Source organism: Spea bombifrons, chromosome 1 (assembly GCF_027358695.1).
Source record: "Spea bombifrons isolate aSpeBom1 chromosome 1, aSpeBom1.2.pri, whole genome shotgun sequence".
NCBI classification, from domain to species: domain Eukaryota; kingdom Metazoa; phylum Chordata; class Amphibia; order Anura; family Pelobatidae; genus Spea; species Spea bombifrons.
In genome coordinates, this window is record NC_071087.1 from 93,469,122 (window position 1) to 93,489,886 (window position 20,765).

The following is a 20,765-nucleotide window of genomic DNA, read 5'->3' on the forward strand; positions in this document are numbered from 1 at the left end:
ACGAATATCTGGTCATGCCTTATGGACTGTGCAATGCCCCTGCTTCCTTCCAGCATTTCTTTAACAACATCTTCAGGGACCTCCTCGATCAGTACGTAGTGGTGTATTTGGACGACATTCTCATTTTTCCCCTGACCTTCATACCCACCGTCTTCATATGACAGAGGTCTTGAAAAGGTTACAACAGCAACACTTATACGCAAAGATCGAAAAGTGCATTTTTGAAACGGATTGTGTGGAGTTTTTGGGTTTCATAATCAGACCAGGCAAGGTCGAAATGGATCCTCGTAAGGTAGAGGCAATCCTCTCATGGTTCACATCGGCTCCCATTCTCCATTTGCCAGATCCCAAGAGACCCTTCTTCCTCGAAGTGGATGCATCCAACATAGCAACCGGGGCCGTGCTATCACAAAGAGACTGCGACACATGACTCCTATATTCAGTGGTCTTTTATTCACGCAGATTAACTGATGCCGAATCCAACTACGACGTAGGGGATAAGGAGCTACTGGCCATCAAAAGAGCCTTCGAAGAATGGAGGCATCTTCTCGAAGGTGCCAACCACCCCGTCATGGTGTATACAGACCACAAAAACCTAGAGTACCTCAGAACCGCCAAACGTCTCAATCCCCGACAAGCACGATGGGCTCTGTTTTTCTCCCGTTTCGCGTTTCATGTCACATATCGTCCTGGTTCAAAGAATCAAAAAGCAGATGCCCTCTCCAGAATGCATGCCCCAGAAGAGGCAAAAACCATATTGCAAACACACCACTTCATGGGTGTCACGACCCACTTCTTACAGGACATCCAAAAAGCTGCTTCCTCTCTTGATCCCCCGACCTCACCAGAAGGATATCCCCTGTCACACGGAAAAATCTACGTTCCTGAAACCATACGTCCTCTAGTGCAGCAACATTGTCATGATGCCCTCACAGCAGGGCACGGCGGACAGAGAAAAACCCTCTATAACATCAAACGCCATTTCTGGTGGCCCTCATTTATCAACGATGGCAGGGCCTATGTAAATTCCTGTGCCGTTTGCAACTGTGCCATGACCCCTACCTCCAGAATGGCAGGTTTGTTACAACCCTTGCCTATTCCATCCAAACTGTGGAGCCATCTCACGGTCGATTTAATCTTGGACCTCCCAGACTCACAAGGATACAACACGATCATGGTCTTGGTCGGTTGACAAAAATGGCCCACTTCATCCCAACCAAAGGGCTCCCTACTGCCAAACGAACAGCCACCCTCTTCCTTGATTCCGTATTCCGACTCCATGGCATACCTGAATCCATACTCTCCAATCGAGGCACGCAATTCACCCCCCGTTTCTGGAAAGCATTCTGTCACTCATTGAACATCTCCGTAGACCGCTCCACTGCTTTCCATCCCCAGTCGAATGGTCAAACAGAGCGAACAAACCAGACCGTGGAAACATACCTTCGTTGCTACTGTACGTACCTCCAATCCGATTGGAAAGAACTACTCACCACGACAGAATTTCCTTACAATACTATCTACGCCTCTACCCCCTTTCTCACTATCTACCCCTCTCCTCCTCTTCTGACTATCTACCCTCTGCCCCTTTAAAGTTCACTTACCTTGAAGGAGTCCTGCAGTGCCTCCCACATCTGCCGCGGTGCGTGCTGTTTCACTGGTCAGCATGAAATGCCGGCACCGTGACCGAGCTAGACATATGTGGACATGTGGTCACCCTAGACCCAGTTTCCTACTCTTCAGCAGCATCTCCTCTGGAACGCTGAGCATGACATGATGCCTATGAAATTGGCATGGGGCAGTCCTGTCCCAGCAGAAATAATTTCGTAGCAGACTCTTTCTCCTTCAGAATCGAATTAAGACCTCGACAATCTTGAACATGGGTATCATTCTGACATCTCAAAAGAGGTAGCATTTGGAGTACCTCAGCAAGTTTAAAAGGTTAAATTGTAAACAAGCCCGATGGTCCTTGTTACTTTCCAGAATTAATTTCATTATTTCATATTGCACCTGGTTCTAAGAATCTAAAAGCCGATGCCTTATTTAGATAATTCATCACTGACACCAGTGATTCACCATGAATCACTGCAATCGGGGGGGTAAAACGACTAGGGCTGCAACTAACGATTATTTTAATAATCGATTAGTTGGCCGATTATTTTTTCGATTCATTGATTAATCGGATAAAAAAATGCAATTTTTCTTCAATTTAAAATAATGTAATAAAAAACGTACAATTTACACTTTCATCTGTTTATTGCAATGGCCTCTCGCTATTCACCTTCTTATTTTACTGACATAATAATAAAAGCTACAAGAACCCAAACACAGTGTTTCTCAAACTAGGTTTTAATACAAAGTTATTAGTAAATATTAATTCATATGTTAACTATTTTTCATATTTAATAAAAACTATGAGAAAAAAGCCTTGTTTACATTTTTTTTTTTTTTTACCAAACTGCCCCAGGTTATGCGCATCTGACATGCGCATGCGCATCCCAGCTTGCCACTCTGCCCCCATATATGCCTTATACCTCTTATATGCCAGATTCCACTGTGCTCCCTGATATGCCTTATACTCCTTATATGCCAGTGATATGCAACTGAGCCCCCTGATATACCTTTTACCCCCAGATATGTTTTATGCCCCCCCTGATATGCCTAATATCGATATGCCTTATACCCCCTATATGCCCTGAAATTCATAATACCCCCCATACACCACTATAACTCACCCATACACCACTCTGGCTCCTCCCCCTCCCATACACCACTCTGGCTCCTCCCCCTCCAATACTCCACTCTGCCTCCTCCCCCCTCCATACACCACTCTGCCTCCTCCCCCTCCCATACATCACTTTGGCTCCTCCCCTCCCATACTCCACTCTGCCTCCTCCCATACACCACTCTGGCTCCTCCCCCCTCCCATACTCCACTCTGCCTCCTCCCCCCTCCCATACATCACTTTGGCTCCTCCCCCTCCCATACATCACTTTTGCTCCTCCCCCCTCCCATACTTCACTCTGCCTCCTTCCCCCTCCCATACTCCACTCTGCCTCCTCCCCCCTCCCATACTCCACTCTGCCTCCTGTCAACAACGGAGGTTCGCAAGACACCAGGGAGCCGGGTAGAGAGGCAGAGTGGCGTATGGGAGGGGGAGGAGCCAGAGTGGTGTATGGGAGGGTGGCTCCCATACACCCCTCTGACTCCTCCTCCCTCCCATACACCGCTCTGCCTCTCTACCCGGCTCCGTTACTGACAGGCACTTTCACTGCAGCTTCATAGAAGCCTCAGTGTAAGTGAAGGGCAGTAACGGAGGCTGTCTGTGCGATGCAGACCCTCACCGGCTGACAGAGAGGATGATTCTCTGTCAGCCGGTGGGGATCTGTGCGATGCACACAGACTCCGTTACTGCACTTCACTTACGCTGAGGCTTCTATGAAGCTGCAGTGAAAGTGCCTGTCAGTAATGGAGTCGGGAGAGAGGCAGAGTGATGTATGGGAGGGGGAGGAGTCAGAGGGGTGTATGGGAGGGGGGAGAGAGACGAAAGTGAGAGACCGGCCGACAGTGAGGGGAATCCAGGTCCCCTGCAGCGTTGCAGGAGATCTGGATTCTGGTGTTTGGGGTCGGATTATATAAGGAGAGGAGTTATTCAGAGCATTTGCTCTGAAAAAAACCTCTTTTTATAATTGATAAAAATCGATTCGATTAATCGATAATGAAAATCATTGACAACGATTTTCATTATCGATTATTATCGATTTTATCGATTAGTTGTTTCAGCCCTAAAAACGACAAAAACGACAAACCAGTGGTTTGGATCACTGGTCTGAAAAACACGCCCCCTGAGCCAGATGCGAATCTGGTGAGGGGTGATCCAGGATGTCTCTTCAGAGAGTCCAAAAGGGGGCTGTGATTACATGGAGTTGGGGTTGATGGGGTGGGTTGATCCTGGTTGCCTTGGTAGTTTAGGCAGACCAGGGTCATCCAATATTTTTTGAAAACGTTATGTAAAAACCATAGTGGTCACATCCTAACAAAATGACACACTCAGTGACCCAACTAAGCCCAAGCTCTTCTTAACTGTCACTTTGATCTTGTATCAGAGAGAGAGAGAGAGAGAGAGGAGGCTTTGTATTTTGCCGAGCGATTATTCTTAGTTATCGCTTTATTTCATTGCTTTTTGCATTTATTTTCTTAGATTTTTTTGTTTAATCTCCAATAAAATAAAATGTTCAAATGTTAGTGGTAGTTTAGGTACCCTTTCCACAAATATCTAGTTAGAACATGTTTGCGTTAGTTGATTTTAGTTTTTTTGATAATGAAGAAGCAGTATACTGCTGAAGAGGCTTATGCCATGTTGGCATCTGCTTCTGATTGTAGTGTGACTGACACTGCGATGTCAGTGTCACAGTTTCTCTTGCTGCTGAGCCAGCAGCAAAGAGGAGACGTACCTCTCGCCCTTCACCTGCCCCAGCTGCTGGTGATGGTATTTCAAACCAAACCTCACCAGTCATCCCACCTTTTACTACCACGCCTGGCATAAAGGTGGATGTGGCAGGTTTTACCCCGGTTCATTATCTTCCTTGGGGAGGATATTCTGACTGTGATAGTCTTCTAGACTAATATTTATCCAGCGCAATATATTGCTGCCAAGCCAATTTGCAGCTTCTCCAAGCAGCAAAACTGGGATCCAACGGATGCCATGGAGCTCCGCTGATTTTGGGCCCTTACCCTTTGAATGGCATAATTAAAAATCCCACTATACGCTCCTACTAGAGAAAAGACATTGTTATGTCTACCCCTATATTCCCCATACAATGTCCAGTTTACATTACAAAATGCTGTTACGTTATCTACATTTCAGTGATAGTAGCCAGTGCCCCCCAAAAGAAGACCCCAGAATATATAAGGTACAGTCCCTGCTCACCCATTTTCAGGCCAGATTTTAGCAGAATTTGGCCAATAAGTGAAGTTCTACAAACTCTGTGAGAGTGAAAGTGGTATGTTAACGCATTCCGAGTCTATAAGGGAAAGGACTGCCACCTTGATCCTCCTGGTTTCCCAGAACATCTGGGAACCAGTGCTACAATTGTGTGGGACTGTATACTCCCCCTGGTTAAAAATTGGCACAAAATTTCACCTGCCTTATAGTCTTAGGGGTCTATTATTGCAAATAGACTGCCAAGGTGGGGTAAATTGAACTTGGGGACTGCCAAGGGGCCCATAAACAGACATGGGCTAATAAAATCAAATGGTCAAAATTCCCTATAACTACAGAAAAGTCTGGTACATGTATTTCCTGGGGGCACAGCTGTACTGGTGGGATACGACAGAATGCAAAATGGGGGGTTTTGCGGCAGCATTTTTCAAAGCATGAAATGGTTAAAAAATGACCACTTGGTGCGTAGCCTTGGGGGTCTACTATTGTAAACTGACTGCCAAGATGGGGTAAATAGAATTTGGGGACTGCCAGGGGGGTCCAAAAACAGACATGAGCCCATCACATAAAATTGTCAAAATATGACCCATAACTACCAGACATGTGGGGTATTTCCAATATCAGGACAAATATATGAATGTATTTTGAGGCAGCTTTCTTTAGCTGCACTAGTTTTCTATAAATTATGTTTAACAAAACTGAATAAAAAATTTTTTTTTGCTTTATCCATTTTAAGAGTAAACAAAGGGTTAATTCTCTAAAAACGTTTTCAAAAGCTACTTGTTCTAAACAAACATTTAAGAAAAGAAACCCATTGTGCTTAAGGGGTTAACATACTTTGTACTGCAATCAAACAAATGAGAACATGCATTCCAGACATCATTTAATAAGCCTGACTCTTTAATTTTAAGTGAGGCACAGTTTTAGCTGTCTTTCAAGACAAGGTAGATAATTAAGCACTTCCTTGCACCCTTGTTTTGTAGCATACATATCAAACCTGTCTATTTTAGTTATGTTGGAATACGGAAAGTCGCCAAAACACTACTCTACTGCATCATTGCCCTTTCATTAATCTGTATAATATACAATGTACAAAATAACCGTATTCCTTTTTAAGTTCTCATCCCATTCACAAGATCCACATTATGATGTCTAGACAATATTACCCTGTCTTTAAATAGCATAGATGAAAGTAAGGCATTAAACACAAGAGTAAATTGCACCAACTTCCCTTGCAAATGTATATGCAATGCTATTCCCTAATGTATCATTTTAACACACCATTATTTCCTAGCTGTTATTTGTTTTGACCTGTGATAACAGTTAACAGCATTACAGTAATATGGAAGTTTCTGTGTTGGTAAGGTGTAGGATGCCCAGTGCAGTGCATAGGGCAATTATATTATAGATCAACCAATTGCAATGCCTAGGTGATAATAATGCATATAGCTGAATTTGACACACATATTTTGCATTAAAGGTGGTCAAATAAAAAAAAAATATTTACCTCTAAAACTTTATTTTAATACATTGGTATACATGGATAAAAAAAGCACCAGCACTGGGAGAGATGGAGAGTGGGGGATATTTATTACTATTACTATTTATTACTAATATTTATAACACATGAATGCAAAACATTTGTAACATAAATATGATGAAAAATGTGTACATGTATAGATGAAGGTTGTATTTGTGCATAATATTTAGTTTGTATAAAGGAGATCTGGACGCGATCGGCTGTCCCAAGACTTGCTTTGGCCTGTTCAGATGAGTGATTTTTAATTGAAAACAGCAACCTCTGAAAAGATTCATAGGTAAGTTCAATAAATCTGTGCATGGGTTTGTTAACCTGTTAACAGTTAACCTACCTATATGCATGGAATTTGGCTTACTGGTGAGTAACAATTTAGGGTGAAAACTTTGAAATGTTAATAAACTGTATTACATATAAACGGCCAGTAGATGGTGCACGTGTAAAATGTACATTTTCAATGTGAAACAAATGCCTTAAAAGAGACAATCTTGCCTTTATATATTGCAGGAATCAAGTTGCTATGTGGGTGCCACTACATAATTAGAGATTAATCTAGCCTTGGTGTAGAATTAATCAAAATTTTATAGCAAGATAGGAGGCTTCATATTTTGCACTATTAACACCCTCCAAGCAGTGCAAAGGAAGTGTGCAGATGAGGACAAAAATTAAACATTTGAACACGCCGAAAAGAAATCCTTCCCGGGAAGGTATTCTGCCCGAATGGACAGATGGTTGTCCAAACAATACTGGTAGAGGTCCTTGGTGAGCTCCGTGAGGAGCCCCCCAGGCTGTTTATGTAGCAAACGGCAGACACATTGTCCATGCGAAGCACTAGAGAGCAGCGAGCGAGGTCTTTTGTGAAGCTGCGGATCAATTAAACAATTGCTGTGTAAATCGCGTTCCTCGTGGGTCCACAGACCCCCTGTAGCAATCTCGCCACAGGCCGCCCGCCAGCCACACAGGCTTGCGTTCGAGTCCAGGACAAAATCCGTAACTGACCCGAAGATGGCTTGGTCGTTCTATGCTGCCATGTAAATGAGCCACCAGCGAAGTTCCATCCGCTCCTTGTCCCAAAAAGAGATCAGATGGTCGTATGAGCCAGACGCGCAAAGATGACAGGTCTTCAGCACTTGAGCCATGCCGGCACGGAATCCACTGTGAAAGCCAACTTTGCCTTGTTGATGATGACACCAAGGTCCTGGAGAAGCCGTATCGTGAGAGAAGTATTTCGGCTCTATGTCGTGCGCCATCAGAAAGACAACATCAAGGTAGAAAATGGAACTCCATGAGCGGCTTCAAGAGCTTTGTGGAACACGGAATGGAATGGATGGCAAGTGAACTGAGACGGAATGGAAGGCAAGTGAACTGCCAGAAGTAGTCCCGCCAACGGAAACTGTAGACATCTTCTGTCGTCCTGATGGACTGGAGCGGTGAGATAGGCGTCCTTCAAATCGAGCCGCATGAACCAGTCTTTCGCAAAGGAGATGGATACATTCTATCTTGAAACGTCTGTATTGTCACGTTCTACCCAAGCTGTGGAGCTGCATATCTCTTTCTTGCTTCAGTTTCTCTGTTTTGCTTCAATCCATTCCTGGATTTCCTTATGCTCTGTTCTGATCTTCCATTCCTTGCTTCTAGTTCTGCTCTTTGCTTCAGCTCTGTTTCTTTTATAAGGTGTGCCCCGTGTGTTCTGTTTGTCTCAGTCAGCAGTCTAAAGGTATGTCCTTCTTGGTTTTGTGTATAGATTCAATGTTTAGTTTATTAGTAATTCAGTAAGCAGGGTTTAGCGTTAGGACCCACCGTATATTGGAGTACTTTGGCATAGCGGTGGGCTAAGCATACTATGGCCATAAGATGTGACGGAATCTCTAATAGTTATCATATAGTCCTAGGCTAGTTCCTGTATTTATGTGTGTCCTGTCTTTAATCCCTGGTAGAGGGGTGTCCTGTGCTATATCCCCGGTAGAGGGGTGTCCTGTCCTATATCCCCGGTAGAGGGGTGTCCTGTCCTGAATCCCCGGTAGAGGGGTGTCCTGTCCTGAATCCCCGGTAGAGGGGTGTCCTGTCCTGAATCCCCGGTAGAGGGGTGTCCTGTCCTGAATCCCCGGTAGAGGAGTGTCCTGTCCTGAATTCCCAGTAGAGGGGTGTCCTGTGCTGTTTATGTCAGATCTTGAGTATTTGTTGTCTTGTTCCCTGTTGTGCCCTGTATTATGTATATCTTGTCTGGTTATGTTTCTTGTTTGGTCTCTCTGTCCCTTGCTTGTTCTGTTTCTGCTATATACTCTGCTAAGCTTCCCTACTCCCAGCCTGCAGCATCCTGCACATGATTCCAGTGCTATGTCTCATGCCTGCTCCAGGGTGCCTGCAGGATATCTCCAAGTTCTGCTCTGTTCTGTCATCATCCGCTTCTATGTCAGGGTGCTGGTATGTGGCTGCACAACCCTAGATGCCCACCGGGAGAGTGCTGTCATAACTTCTTTGGGCACGATCTTTGGGCGCTCTAGGTCTTTACAGTCGTCTGTATGCACCCGGTTTGTGACATATATACAACGTGAGACTTCTGAGCCCATAGGTTGATAACAGGGCGAAACTCCTGACTTATTGTGCACCAAAAAGATGTTGCTCAAGAAACAGGGAGGGCCCGAGGAAAGTTCCGAATGCACATGGGCTGCGGAATTGTGCTCTAGCCGGGGAAGATAAGGAGGGAAAAATTGACGGGGAACAGACAGGAACTCTATACGGGGCATGCCAACAATCTGAAGAACCCGGGATCTGAGGTTATGATGGACCACATACGAGAAAAATGGGCTAGTCTGCCCGCGACAGGAATAAGAGGAAAAATGGCAATGACCCTTACCTGAGGACGTCTTCCCTCTGAAGGGTCCCAATGTTGTTGAATAGATTAGGGAGTGGATGAGTGACAGACAACAGAGGGTTGTAGTCATTGGCATATATTCAGAGCAAGGTCTTGTTACCAGTGGGATACCTCAGGGATCTGTACTTCGACCCATTCTCTTTAACATTATTATTAGTGATATTACAGATGGTCTTGATGGAAAGGTATGTCTATTTGCTCCCTGGAGGGAGAAGCCAAATGGCAAATGATTTAGATAAACTGGAAAAAATGGTCAGAGCTGTGGCAACTGGCATTTAATGTGGAAAAATGCAAAGTAATGCATCTAGGGCATAAAAACTCAAGGGCAGAGTACAGAATATTTGATACTATCCTAACCTCAACGTGTGAGGAAAGGGATTTAGGAGTAATTATTTCCGAGGATTTAAAGGTAGGTAGACAATGCAGTAGATCAGCAGGTAATGCTAGCAGAAGACAAATTAAAAGAGGTTAAAAAAGGCTGCACTAAAATAACTCAAATATGATAACCAATCATTTTAAATAAGCTGCTATAGTGAAAAACTCTTCAAAAGTGCATTTAAAAACTCCCCCACAAATAAATATGCAATAGTGTAAATGTCAAGCAATAGAAAATGAAGAGTTCCTCTAACTTAGCGCTTTATATAATATAGAATCCACAAGATAAAATAAATAAAAAATACTTAAATTTCAGCGTGTATGGGTTGTTCAGCGGTCTCAATTGATGTCTCTCAAATGCAAATACCACAGAGTATAAAAAGCAAAGAGAGACATCATAATGCAAAAAACATCACTGCATCCAATAAAACTGTAAAATCCATACACAGCCTGCTCACCATATTCAGAGCCAAATTAAAAATTTAGGCTCATAAAGCATACGTTGGACACACAAGGCCATGTCCCAAGACCCTTTTTGTAGAATAATCACTCAAGATAGCGTATATAATTAAAAGTTTTAAACAATTTATTAAATACTTTAAATGAGTTTTTATTAAACGAAACACTTAATCATTAAGAAAATATATTATAATAAAGTGCTCAAATAAGCTCACTGGGACGTGTTTCGTCAGTCCATGACTTCCTCAGCCAGTGCAATCCTAGCAGAATGCTTGGTTGTATAGCGAGAGGTATTAGCAGTAGAAAGAGGGAAGTGCTCATGCCGTTGTACAGAGTGCTGGTGAGACCTCACTTGGAGTATTGTGTACAGCACTGGAGACCGTATCTCCAGAATGATATAGATATGTTGGAGAAAGTTCAGAGAAGGGCTACTAAAATGATTCATGGATTACAGGATAAACCTTACCAGGACAGCTTAAAGGATCTTAACATACAAAGCCTGGAAGAAAGACGTGACGGGGGGATATGATAGAAACTTTTAAATACTTAAAGGGAATCAACAAGATGAAAGAAGTGAGTTTATTTAAAAGGAGAACTACTACCACAACAAGAAGACATTGTCATAAGCTAGAGGGGCAAAGGTTTAATGGTAACATCAGGAAATATTTCCTTACGGAAAGGGTAGTGGACACATGGAATAGCCTTCCAGCAGAAGTGGTAGATGTTAATACAGTAAAGACATTTAAGCAAGCATGGGATAGGCATTAGGCCAAGCTAGATATAGGATAAGGACAGGTACTAAGAAAAGTACTCAGAGGTTGGGCAGACTGGGTGGGCCTAATGGTTCTTATCTGCCGTCACTTTCTATGTTTAGGGTGAATATCCTCAGCCAGGGTCTCGTCAGCCATCAGTGGACCCGACATGTCTTAAGAGTTTATCCTGGGAAGAGCGCAAACCCTGCTCGATACCCTTCCTGGGATCCTTCCTGTTATTGGTTAGAAAATGTCACAAAGGATTGATCCAATTCAGGGGTGTTGGATACCTTAGCTGGGAGAAGTCATCAAATAATGATACCAGTAGAAACATATATAGCCAAAAGAAAATAGTCCAAAAAAGTACACCAGGTTAGAAAAATAATATAGATAATAATAATAATATCCACAAAAGTCATCAATCATAAACTGGAAGGTTCTCACCTGGAGGCTAAGTAGCAAAGAAAGAAGAGGAGTGGCTGGGCTCTTGGACTGATATAGGGTGTTTTGTTTCATCCTGATGGTGTCTACTTTTTGCGCAGTGCATTCCCTCCCACGGCTGTGTTCAGTAACCTAGCAGTACTCTGTCCATGCCATAGGCATGAACACTTGCAGCAGGAAAAACAGGAAGGAAAGGAAAAAGGTAGGATAAATAAAACCAGGGGGAAATATATTTCACCATATAGGCCCCAATGATCTGGTAAAGATCTTCCTATGAGAGTAATGGTGAGCCAAAAAGTTGGCCAAATTATGATCCCCAACCTGGCTAGTGGAGCTTGCTTGGGAAAAAGCAATATACATGTTTTGGAGGTCTCTGTGTCACACCCACCCACTGGTACTGTCCCGCTTGCCGGAGTACTAGCAGAAGGTATTCAGAGGGAATACAGTATGGAACACTCCACAGTCAAATGGACTGGCAGGGGCAGACTCATGCAGCGATGAAGCCAAATCAGGGTCACACCAACAAACACAGGCCAGTAATCGAAAGCCAAGGGTCAGGGTCAGAGAGATCAGCGTAGTCCGAATATCAATAGGCAGGGGTAAGCAATGGGAATCAATAAATCAATAGGGATGCCCAGAAAAGCTCTCAATAGGCACAATAACTGAGCACTGAGTGAAACTCAGTGCTGGTTTTTAAATCTGCCGCCAGAGGGCGCCCCGCCTCCATGTTCCCCACCATCTCCGCTCAGGAAAGGCGTGACATTGTTCGTGACATGGGACGAAGTGCTGAGGCACGGCCATTGGGCGGCGCAGTGCGTGCACGCCAGCCCCTTTAATTTCATGAACGCTGGCCTCCACCCGCTGCCCCCACCAGACACCAGGGGTCAGAAGCAGTGGTAAGTTGGGGCGGGGTGTTAAATGGGGGGCATAAGGCTTTTCCGGAGGCAGAGTGTCCCATGATATGCCTTTTAACCCCCTTTATGCCATTCTGGCTCCAGAAATGCCTTTTAACCCCCTATATGCCACTCTGCCTCCAGAAATGCCTTATGTCCCCTATATGCCACTCTGCCTCCAGAAATGCCTTATACCCCCCCTATATGCCACTCTGTCCCATGATATGCTTTTTAACCCCCTATATGCCAGAGTGGCATATAGGGTATAAGGCATTTCTGAAAGCAGAGTGGCATATAGGGGACATAAGGCATTTCTGGATGCAGAGTGGCATATAGGGGTTAAAAGGCACATCCTGGGGCAGAGTGGCATATAGGAGGGTATAAGGCATATCAGGGAGGCAGAGTGGCATATAGGAGGTATAGGGCATTTCTGGGGGCAGAGTGGCAAGCCTGGGGGCAGATGTGCATAACTGGGAGGGCAAGTTGGCAAATAAAAGGAAAGAAAAACAAAAACATGTCAAAATGAATCAAATCCAAAATACAGTATATTATCGATGTGTTATCAAATATGAATTATTACTTTATGAGTCTAACACATACAAAATGCAACAGGTGAAAAAGCACATGGCATAAACATTTTAGCTCGATCAATTATCACCTTATATAAACAGCATTTGTTAATATCAAGTCAATTAATTTCCACTCCACTCCGCAACCAAAATAATAATAATCAGGGTGGTAACAAAAAGATCACTCTCTCTATATATATTAGTCTTACTAATATGGCAATTAAAATAATTGAATGTCTAAAGAGTATTAGTGAAAATTTTAAAAGATGCAAATAATGTCAAACTTCATCTACAAGTAAAAATACCTTTTTACATAATTGTCATTATTACCGGTTATAAGCTGCAGTCGCACAAGTCATCATATAAAATAATGTCATATACTATTTCTCAGAAGGTAATTCTATATTGAAGTAGACAAAATTCACCTCTATTCAGAATAATAAAACCATTATATTTACCACCACTTGTTGCTGTGGTCCAAGTGGTCCTTGTAGCTATCAATCCAGGTTCAGTGGAAAAACTAAGTGGAAAGAAGAATAACTTTCTTAAAGTTATATATGTTAGAAACTCAAAGTAATTCTAAGAGTAGAAATATGGTGCCAAGATCTTGTGATGTTCCAAGATTCCAATTGTCTGCCCGGTCTGGGGGTCAAATTTGTATCGGTGACTCAAATTTGTATACGTGAGTCTTCCAATTGTTTAAAAACATAAGCTTTTAAAGAAAGGGCTTATTATCATATTCTCCACCTATTGATTGGAATTCTCCAATCATAATGGTGGGTATTACCCATTATAATTAGGACTTCTTAGCATATTTGCACCGTTGTATTTCCTTCATCTAACTCTAAGAGACGCTCTGGTCTAAGAAATAACTTTAAGACAATTACACATAAGTTTGGAATTTATACTTGGTCACTCATATCTCTAGATGTTACCTCCTAGGTAGTAAATCAGTTTTGGTGGTCTTACAATGTATCCCCCATTCCAATTTACATTATATATGCAGCTTCTACTCCTTAACTTTCTCATGGAAGATAAGACTAATTAGGTAATATTTGCTGAAACAGCTATATTCATACAAGATCCTTTGTTCTCAATTATAAAGAGAACAAGGACAGAAAATCATTATATGATTAAGGAAAACAAAATGGTTCTGACAACATGTATGCGCGTGTGTAAGGGCAGTGTCCGTGTATATGTGTGTGCAAGGGCAGTGTATGTGTATATGTGTGTTTATGGGCAGGTGTGTGTAAGGGCAGTGTATGTGTATATAAAGGCAGTGTATGTATATATGTGTGTTTATGGGCAGGTGTGTGTAAAGACAGTGTGTGGGGGTCCTGGGAGGGAGGCTAACGTTAGCCTTTTTTAATTAAAAAACAATATCTGCTGCTGTGGACTACTCTTCCAATGATGCTCAGCCAGCATTATGGTGGACACCTGGCTGGCTGAGAATCATAGGAATTTTAGCTCACAGCTACCATCTGCAGCTTTATTGTTGCTGCACTTCCCATGACTCTCAGGCAGCATCATGGAAGTAGTATGTCTGGCTGAGCCTTATGGGAATTCAATTTAATGTGTTAGTTATTTTTAATATGCATGACTGTGCTGACAAAAATAATGCATGTTCAATTGCTTGTATTGGTGAGTTCCGTGAGATTTTTTTAAAAAAAGTGTCCCTTTTTTTCACATTTTGAAATGTTGGGAGGTATGCATAAGTAGCAGGCAAAGTGGACCTCCTCAGTCCCATCAGTAGCTTTTAGTCGCTGGAAATGCTGTCCTGCGGGAAAGGAAGATCTTTCCTCACATACACAATGGACATTTCAATTTGCCCAAAGGTGTTTAATAGGGTTAAGGTCAAAGCTCTGTGCAGGTCACAGGAGTTTCTCCAAACCAAACTCGTCAAACCATGAATTTATGGACCTTGCTTTGTGCAAAGAGGCACAGTTATACTGAAACTGGAAAGAGCTTTACCCAAACTGGTAACACAAAGTTGGGAGCATACAAACATGTATTTGTATGCTGTAGCATTAACATTACCCTTCATTGGAACTAATGGGCCTAGCCCAAACCCTGTCAACAACAGACATTATCCCTCCTACACCAAACTTTACAGTGGGCATTATGCATTCCGGTAGGTATTATTCTGCTGACAATCATGAAACCCAGATTTATCCATCAGACTTCCAGATAGTGAAACATGATTGATTACCCCAGAGTTTCTACCCAACATGTTTCTAATGCTCCAGAGTCCAGTAATGACGTGCTTTTCACCACTCCAGCTGACCCTTGGTATTGGACATAGTGATCTTCAGCTTGTGTGCTTGTGCTGATGTTGCCTCAAGAGGCAGTTTGAAACTCTGTAATGAATGAATCTACAGGAATTTTTTACGTGCCACAATCAGCAGCCCCACTAAGTGACAATTGTACTTCATAATAATAGCACTTACAATGGACTGAGACAGACCTACACAAAGCTGGAATGGGCTACAAGACCATCACCAAGCAGCTTGGTGAGAAGGTGACATTAGATTATTCACAAATGAAAGAAACATAAAATAACTGTCAATCTCCCTCAGTCTGAGGCTCCATGCAAGATCTCATCTCTTGAAGTTTCAATGATCACGAGAACGGTGAGGAATCAGCCCAGAACTACACAGGAGGATCTTGTCAATGATCTCAACGCAGGTGGGACCATAGTCACCAAGAAAACAATTAGCAACACACTACGCTGTGAGGACAAAAACCCTGCAGCTCCCGCAAGGTCCCCCTGCTCACGAAAGCACATATACAGGCCCGTCTGAAGTTTGCCAATGAAAATCTGAATGATTCAGAGAACTGGGTGTTGTGGTCAGATGAGACCAAAATTTAGCTATTTGGCGTGTTTGGAGGAGGAGGAATGCTGACTATGACACCAAGAACACCATCTCCACCATCAAACATGGAGGTGGAAACATTATGCTATAGGGGTGTTTTTCTGCTAAGGGGAAAGGACAACTTCACCACATCAAAAGGAAGATGGATGGGGCCATGTACCATCAAATCGTGGGTGAGAACCTCTTTCCCTCAGCCAGGGCATTGAAAATGGGTCATGGATGGGTATTCCAGCATGACAATGACGCATGGCCAAGGCAACAAAGGAGTGGCTCAAGAAGAAGCACATTAAGGTCCTGGAGTGACCTAGCTAGTCTCAAGACCTTAATCCTATAGAAAATTTGTGGAGGGAGCTGAAGGTTCGAGTTGCCAAACTTGATTTGTTAATTGTTTGTGTGCTAGTTTGTTTTTAGACAATAAAAAAAAGATTTAAAATGTTAGCCCCCAAACCCATGGAGGAAGAGACACAAAAAACATTTTTTTTAAAAAAAATGCCCTAGCACCAGAGAAGATAAGGCACCAAAAAAGACATTTCTCCCAAAACCAGGAAAGGAACTCCAGCAATAACACTGTGTACACAAGAAAAAAGGAAGAACTCATGCTGGTACATAGGATGAGGCACAGGAGAAGCGTAGCCTTGGCGGATAACTAGCTAAAAGGCAGGCAGTCGTTATCCGGCCATGCTTCCACAAAACTAAGGACCCGAGATAGCGAGCAGGCGGAGGACGTGCAGACCAGATGCCACGCAGAAGACGACAAACCGAAGGATCTTTCCCGACTCCCAGTCCCTACACGGGAACATGAGCTGCCGAGATAGCCGAACAGAACAAGTGAATGGTCCGATAGGACGGCTACAATAGGAGACGTAAAGGGTTCAAAACTGTATTCCAAACACCAGCGGCGCCAAACACCCCAAGCCTGGAGATTTTCGAGTGCCAGCATCCACAGAGTGACTGTAGCCGATAGTCCTGAAACAGTCCAGGCCACCAGTGACAGCTGATCCTGGAGAATGAGGGGATGAGGATTCCCCTCCGGATACGGAAGCAGATCCCGAGACAACAGGAGGACCAAAGGATCCTCGCATGACATCTCTAGAAGTGGGAACCGTAACACCCTGTCTGCCGAGACAATGGAGTCTCCACAGATTCATGGAAAAAGGAGGGAAGGCGTAGGCACCCCTGGGCAGCCACGTCTGCAGGAAAGGGGCCACCAGACAGCTGAAGAAGGCGTTGGTCTGGCAATTTGACCTGGACGCGAAGAGGTCCAGATGAAGAGGACCCCGATGGCGGTCCAAACCACCCAAAATGCTCGGAAAGAGGCGCCTATCGCTTGCGTCCCTCCAGTGGCAGGAGAACCAGTCCGCCACCAGATTGTCTTTCCCGTGAAGGTATTCCGCCCGAATGGACAGATGATTGTCCAGGCAGTACTGGTAAAGATCTTTGGTAAGTACCGCAGAGAAAGAGACATGCAAAAGCCCTTTCGCCACAGATCCTTACATTTATTTCTTATGCATTTAAGGCTTCATATCTTGTCTCACAATGCACAATTTCCCTTGTATGTGGAATTTTAGGAAATATTTACTTTTATTTATTTATGTTGACACTTTTTACTAGTTTGGCCATAGAATTCATGACTTGTACCTTTTTTATAAAAAAAAAAAAAAAAAAAAGACAATTTTGTGTCATTACCAATTTTCAGTACGTATTTACATAAAATATACTTAAGTCTACACTTATTAATAAAAATATATTCAGGGGATGTTGCTGTTTTAAAAAAAAATATTTATTTGGACCAATTGCATGTATTTTGACAGTTCTATAAGATAAAATTGTACTCCTCACCCCACTCCATCAAAATTGTAAGCTTGCGAGCAGGGCAATCTAAACCTAATGTATCGGTTTGTCTTGTCATACCCCTTGAATATACCGTATTTGCCCGAATATAGACCGCACTTTTCCCCCCCACTTTAACCCCTTAGTTCCCCTATAGACGTACCGGGACGTCCAAAAAACGCCCACAAAGAAACCCCTATGGACGTCCCGGTACGTCCAGCCTTTCGTGCAGCGTCAGGGACACATCCCTGCCGCTGCACGGGAGACCAGGCTGTCGTTTGACAGCCTGGACTCCCCCCTGGCAGCAGAAGCCGGCATTGCCAGCTTTCTGCTGTCCGATCGCCCGTAACAGCTTCGGGCATGAAAGCCGGTAAGATGTTACGGTTGAAAGTGCCCGATCGCGCAATCGCGCAGTTGCAAACGCGCGATCGGGCATTCCCTTCCGGGTTACGTCACTGCTGACGTAACCCGGAAGGTCATCGGAGGACAGGAAATCCCCTGCGGGGATATCCTGCCCTCCGATGAGGCACAGAAACACTGCGATCTCTATGCAGGTCTGTGAGGACCTGCATAGAGATCACAGTGTGATCGGTGCAGGGGGATCGCGGGGAGGGGAGTGAGAAACCATCTCTCTTACTCCCCCTCCCGTCCTGTAACAGAAGAGCAGAAAAAAAAAAACGGTTAGTCATTTAAAAATAATATTAAATAAATCATTAAAATATTAATATAAATAATACAAAAAAAAATTATAATGTGGGCTGTGATGTCATTGTGACATCACTGGCATGTTTAGGAGGTCCCTAGGAGGACCTCTAACCATTACTGTGTAAAAATAATATATAAAAAATAAAAAAAAATGTAAAAAAAATTAAAATTAAAAAAAATTTAAAAAAAATATATAAAAAAAAGATAATAAAAAAATTATTAAAAAACCTTACTTCCCATTGCCCTAGCATAACATCTAGCCAGTATAACCCTCCTGCCCCCGTTCACAACCCCCAAACCCGTTAAGCCATAGGCATAAAAATTATACAAAATTGTACACCTAATAGAACGCTCCCTGGTGCTGGGAAAGTCTGGAAAATCTATATAAATTAGGTATTTCTGAAATCAGGACACCTGAATTAATAAACTTGGAGGGGATTTTCCATCACTTTACCTAATTTTGTGAGGATTCAGAGGGAAAATGTAAAAAAAAAATTAGTTTAATTTTCTAATCTTCGCTAGTTTTTACTAAATTTCTCATTCTAAATTTCCAGCTAATCATCCAACTATGGTATCAAACGAAAGCTCTATCTCTCCTTGAAAAAACGATATATAGTTTATATGGGTACACTATTCACAGGAAAAGAGAATCATCGCTAAACCGACATACCCCAAAAATGGCAAAATTGCTCTGGGCTTTGAGGTACCAAAAACCCCTGGGATTGAAGGGGTTAAGTCTTTAAAGTGGGGGTGCGGCCTATATTCGGGGTCTAGCGCCCGACGCCCGGGACATGCAGTTCTGGGTGCAGGGCAGGCAGCAGGGTTAGGATACAGATCCCCCGCAGCGGTGCAGGGGACCTGCATCCTTCTCTCTGATATGCTGAGACCCCTCCCCTGCCGGCACTTTCCACGGGCGGAGTGCCGGCACTGGAGGTTGTCTGAGCGCATCGCGCAGACGTTCACCAGTAGCGGCGATGAGCGTAAACAACCTCCGCTGCCGGCACGTCTGTACTTTAACCCCTTCGCGACCTTTGCCGGTTCAGGACCGTCATGACAAGAAGGTCACTAAATGACCTTTGACGGTCCTGAACCGTCAAAAAGTTAAATAAGCTTAGAAAGTGATCAAGGATCACTTTCTTCGCTTAAACGGCCTTGCTGCAATGCCTCGATGTCGAGGCATTCAGCAAGGCCGAGATCGGCATCGGGGGCCATGTCTGGCCCCTCCCCGGGGCGTCAACAGCCGCCATACATTGTATGGCGGCGGACGCCCGTTTTAAAAGCGTTTAGGAGGCGATCAACGATCGCCTCCTAAACTTAAATGGTGTCGCTGGAATGCCTCGATCAGGAGGCATCCAGCGACACCAAACACTTACCTTTAGGTGGACTGTGACCGCTCCGGAGAGCGGTCACAGCCGCAGCTGCCGGTGATCTTCGCCATCAAGTAAGATGGCCGCCGCTCTGTAAAAAAAAACAAACAAGAAAAAGTTTGCTAGATGGTCTCCAGACCCTCTAGAGAACTGGCTCCACTTGCTGGTTGAATACAGGTACTGCATTCAACCATGCAAGTCAATGGAGCCCAGCTTTCTAATCACTATGTGATTAGTAAAATATTCAAAAAAAAATGAAAAAAAAAAAAAAATGTGCTAACATTTAAAAATAATTATGCAGTGATGTCACTAGATGAACCATCCAGTACCAGCAAAATGTGTAAAAAAAATATTAAAAAAGTATTAAAAAAATAAAAAAAATAAAAAAATAAAGTTTATTATTTTGAGCAAGTGCTAAAATTTCTCAAAAATCTCAAAGAGTTAAAATAAAAGCACTTCAAATACCCAAGGGGTGTCTAATATATAAAAAAATGGCTGATGGGGTAAATTGGAGTGGCCTAGCTCGCAGATAGGGCATAGGTACAGACTGACCAAAATGGAGAAAAAAAAGCGCACTTCCCAAATGTGGCATTTTAAATCTGAAACAACCCGACAAACCCATGCATGTCGGGTATCACTGCACTCAGGAGATGTTCCTGAACACATATTGGGGGGTTGTTTGACAGTGACATATACCAGAACCTGTATATCTACAACTAAAGTACAATTTGTGTGAAAAAAATTACTATTACAAAGTTTGACAAAGTGTAGTTCTATAATTGGTGCATGGAAAGGGTTAAAATAACAGCATTTGGAATACCCTGGGGTGTCTAGTTTTCAAAAATATATGGTTTGAATGGGTTAAATTGAGTTAACCGGCTTCAAAGATGTTCCAAAGAGGAGATGTAGGCAGACTGACCAGATTTGTTAAAAAAGATTTGGAAATCATAAAACGCTGCTTGTACTTATTGCCCTATAACGTACAAAAAACAGCAAAAAAACATAAAAACATTGGGTATCTCTAAACTCAGGACAAGTAGTAGAATCTATTTAGGTAGTTTTTTTACTTGCTTTTTTAGGTGAGTAAAATATTTTTCAAATAAAAGTCATAAAATGTCTTTTTTTTCAATTTTTCACCATGTTTTTT